Genomic DNA, 5,101 nt, shown 5'->3' with positions numbered 1-5,101 from the left:
TTAAAATGAGGCCACTTAAAATAGGGGCCAGGTATATAAATAGGACCCACAGTCAATGGGTGTTATAGATACCACAGCTTTAAACACCAACTACGCAAGGATGACACACCTACTTGGTACCAGATGGCTCTAACTCTATGTGGAGCTTACACAAACCATAGTGCCATAGATAGACAGGAGTCTGAAAGTATTTGGCATGAGGGAAGTCTTGTCTAGGACACTCAAAGGCCACAGTATCTAAACCACAGAGTAACTAGATTTTCCCCAAAGGGCCATTCCTTGCCCTTGCAGAATAAAGAATCTCACTTTTATAAAGTTAAAGAAATCATAGTGGTGGAATTTGAAAAAAAAAAAAAAGTAAATACACACACTCTCTTAGAAATGTGTCTTAGAAAATTGATGGATCATTAAAACGGTTCCATTGGCTGGTGTGCTGGCAACATGAATGAAATTTTATCTACCCACTCAACAAATATTTGAGCTCTAGGTGCTGAGCAGTGTCCTATGTCCCACTAGGAAGAGAAACACATTAGTCAAAGAAACATATAAAAGGACACTAATTTATATATACCTCTAGTGTTACTGGGCAGTTTGGGTGGTTGAAGTTTCTAGAGCAAGTGGCACCCATACTCAGGTCTGAAGCTATGTGGGAGGTCAGTCTTAGGAAAGTCGGCATTACACTGGAGACAAAGAGCTTTCAGTCAAAAAGGATGAGCATGTCCAAAACCCAGAGCAAAAATGGCACATTTGGAGAACACGTGACTCAATCTGGCTGTGGAAAAGATGGAGGGGAAAGCAGGAAACGTTTTCAGGATCTGGGAGTCATTAATAACAAGACTTTATCTGGAGCAAACAGGAAGCCATTGAAAAGATTTAAAACAAGAGAGAGACATGACTAGATTTACCATTTAGTAACAGGTAAACTCCTAATGTCTGGTTTTGGACTGAACTGGAAGCTAGCAATATATATCAAGGTTAGTGGGCAGCAGGCTTTTGTAACACAGTAGGGCAAGAGGTGATATCTAACCACCAGTACTGCAGTGCTTCATGTACTTGTGACTGCTAAACAGCTCTGAGGGAGGCATCCTCTTTTTGTGTTCAGTTAAATATGTGTAAAGTATATATTACAATAGTGGCAAATAAAGCTAATAAATACAACATGGTGAGAAATAGAAAGTTCTGGTATTTTCTTCATAAATCCCAAACTGTCTTCCTGAAATCTGTATTAAACAGGTGACAATGAAAGTGAACAATAAGAGGCAATTGGGGAAACTGGAGAGGATTTGGATAATCAAATGAGGGTCAGGGTGAATCCAATAGGACAAAAATGCTGCTGGGATTTCTGGTTTGGAAAGTTGGTGCTGTGTACCATGGCGTGAGACTTTGGACAAATATATTTGTATGGAAAAGGTAAGAGTGCCTCTGCAAGGTTCAACTGAGATGAAGAAGCTGTAGCATAAGCAGAGGTGGAGAGAGTTCAGAGGCCAGTGGCTTACAGCTAAGGCAAAGTTGCCCTACCTTCCTAGAAAAGTTAGAAGCCATATATGATTTTCATTATAATTAAAAGGGGGGATTTTCTATCTGACAAATATCCAGCAATCTCTTTTCTCTTGGGGAATTGTATACTTAGAGGCTCCATGGGGCAGGAAACTTGAGGCTGTCCTTCATGAAGATACAACTCAGAGTGGGTACGATATTGCTATTCTAACTGTGGGTGGCACCATTCATGAACTGAGGAGGTACAAGACTGAATAAAGAGAAGACTAGCTGGCCTGGACTGTTCATCTTCTGCTCCTTGACTAAGATAAATGTCATCACCCATCTCAAGCTACTACTTGCTTCTAACTCTTCCTCAACCTCATTGTGCTCTGCATCCTCAAACTGTGAGTAATAAATAAATCCTTCTTCCCTCACTTGCTTTGTTCAGGATTTTTTTTCTCACAGCAACAAAGAAAATAACTAATACATGTATCAATCCAATCAATCAATACATGGAACTCCCAACTGAAGTTTCTGACAGGTTTGCTGTGATTTTAAAACATAGTGCTTTATGACAACTCATTCAGAGACTAGAATTGCTATTCTACTACAGCTTTGGAGACTCTGAGAACCAAAATCATTTACTCTTCATTGTTGGATCTAAGGCCATAAAGAGAATCAATGCAGAGTTTGTTTATAATTCCCCCATGCTAACTCTAAGGACCACTGTGGACCCCAGTTTGAAAGAGGAGGCCAAAAAGTGCAAAGAAATGACCAGGGCCACATAAGCAGGGTTTCAACTTTTCCTGTGAAATATTTATCAGATATTTTCTAAATTCTCTTGAACCAGAAAGGTAGCAAATAAAGGCAGATACGTTACTGGGTTTTACCATATGTTCAAAGTGCACTGAGATTTGTAATTGTTAGAAGAGACTTTTATTACCTGTTCTAAGATGTTTTGTCTAATACAACCTCCTTTTAAATTCACACTAGACTTATTCAAGAAATTGGCCTAGTCAGCACAGTGTTTTTAATTAGCACTTTATTGTGTAGTTCTCTGGGGTGATTCCAATCTCTGTTTGTCAGAATACCAACAGCCCAGTTCAAATGTGTCACAATACATGTATCAGAAGGGGCAGCACAATCCTGCAGAAACTGCTAGGCCTCCACTGAATCCGCATAAATCAGCAGGAGTGACCAGGACCAGCCAGAATGCCAGGAGTTCTCTGTTGTGCTTCTCTCAACTAAGTGAAAATCAGCAAAGATGAGAGACCAACAAAGAATTGCAGAGCTAATTATACAAGCCCCCCCCCAACCCGCGGCTTTCTGTTGAGTCTTACTTATTTACACTCTCTCCAAACATCACATGTCCTCTCATGGGTGTTACCTCAGCAAAACATAATGAGAGTCTGTATCACATGACATAGCCAGAAATTTCCACCTGTCTGTACATGTGTCTGTACATATTTCTCTGTGTGTGTGTGTGTGTGTGTGTGTGTGTGTGTGTGTGTGCCCTTGTGTGTCTGTGTATGTGTGTCTCTGTGTGTGGCTGTGTGTGTCCTTGTGTGTGACTGTGTGTGTCCTTGTGTGTGTAGCTGTGTGTGACTGTGTGTGTGTGCATATCTATAGACGCATGTGCCACTGTGAATGTGCAGAAGTCAATGGACTGTAAGGAGTCCATTTTCTCCTTCCACTGAAGGAGAAACCTTCCAGGGAACAAGCATGGGTTGTCAGAATGGTGTGAAAATGCTTTGTTCCAATGAGCAAGCATCTTACTGCCCAAGCCAAGTCACTTCCTGACAATCACACAGAATAAATGACAGGTCCAGGATTCATGGCAGCATGAGTTTGAGTTTGGCATCAGTCTTCCTACCTTCCTAATCTCTACTCCAGAGTCTTACTGGTCCACCCAGTCACACTGACCAAGGGCTGTCACACACACTGAAGGCAAAAGAAAAGCTGCTATTGAGAAAGTCAAAAATTCAAAAAGTTTTTCCTGAGCCATCTGGATCCCAAGGACAGCAAAGATAATCTCATTTCCTAGAATTCTGCCCAGAACTTTTGTACAACACAGAAAGATGCACACACCTTCTCCACACTCGTGCATGGGCACTCCCACATGCATAGTAACAAGAAAGCAGCTGCACAGCTGCAAGCTGCTGCTGGAGCCAGGCAAGAAATACATTACCTTATCCCAAAGAAGCTATGAAAGCAGAAAAATCAATCTACTGTTTTAATAAAGAATGTGAGACCCTGAGACGATGAGCTATGGAGCAATCACTCTGGGCGGATCTGGCTGCTTTGCTATTAATCATTGCTCCACTGTGCAGTCAGCAGAACTTTATTTAAGTCTATTCCGCTGCATTGTAATATCTACCACAGAAGCACCGTGGCCAAGGGGGATGAGATTACACAACCATCACTGTCTCCTTAGGACAAGAGAAACATGCAGAGAATTACAGTCTTCAAGTAGCAAACATTAATCCCAGGAAACTGTAATCATTACCCCAAGACTGGAATGCCAACATTTACTAATATGATACCTTATATCTTTGTAGCTAAAAATATTGGCTTTAACATAAAATCTTACAGCACAACTGAATCACCTTTGTTCTGTCTTAAGAAAAAATCTGAACAAGATTCAATACCTAACAATAAGGTCTTTGATTTTTTCATGTACATCTGGTTTTTTTTTTTTTTTAAATCTTCATTGTCTCTTCCCAGACTAACTTAGAGTCCTAGTGGGTACTTAGAAAGCCTTCAGACTACACCTGTGTCTAATGTCTGGCAATGGTCATAAGGCCAAATAATGAGTTGCTGATGGGATATGGACAGTATTTCCTACCAAACCTTTCCTATGAAGAACAGGAGTCCACTAAATACTTAAAACACTCATGAGCTTGAAGCCAATGCCACTTGCATTTTAAGATATTATACATTAAAAAAATAGTGCATATTAGTGCCCATCTCTATTTCTGACCCACACCCACGGCGGTACACTCTATATATATCCAAGAATACACCCAGGTAATGCATGTAGGTGGTACATCCAGAGTCAATGGGCTTTCTTGAGCTATGCAAGAACAAGCTTAAAGAAGCCATTCCCGTTTCAAGAACTCATCCAAGTACAATGGAAAGTGTCAGCAACAACAGCAAGCAGAAAGAAGATCCGTTTTCTGAGTACAATATTCTCCCCTAAAACAGCATTGCCTTAACCAAGAGGCTTTACCTATCTGGATCTTAAGGTCTTCTGCTGTGAAGTGAAGGGGAAAAATCTAGAACATAAGTACAAAATACAGCATTACTGAGTAAACTCAGTGCTGTTATCTACTCTCTCCACCTAAGCCTTAGCTCATTCCAGTCCTAACAACCTATAACTTTATGGTTTGCCTTCTGTCCCAAGACTGAGCTCATCACAATGAAACTATTTAGCCATACCCGGGGATCCATCCCATAATCAGCCTCCAAACGCTGACACCATTGCACACACTAGCAAGATTTTGCTGAAAGGACCCTGATATAGCTGTCTCTTCTGAGGCTATGCCGGAGCCTAGCAAACACAGAAGTGGATGCTCACAGTCAGCTATTGGATGGATCATAGGGCCCCCAATGGAGGAGCTAG

Source organism: Mus caroli, chromosome 4 (assembly GCF_900094665.2).
Source record: "Mus caroli chromosome 4, CAROLI_EIJ_v1.1, whole genome shotgun sequence".
In the NCBI taxonomy this organism is placed as follows: Eukaryota; Metazoa; Chordata; class Mammalia; order Rodentia; family Muridae; genus Mus; species Mus caroli.
The sequence above is the reverse complement of the archived record's forward strand: the minus strand, read 5'-3'. Positions refer to the sequence as shown.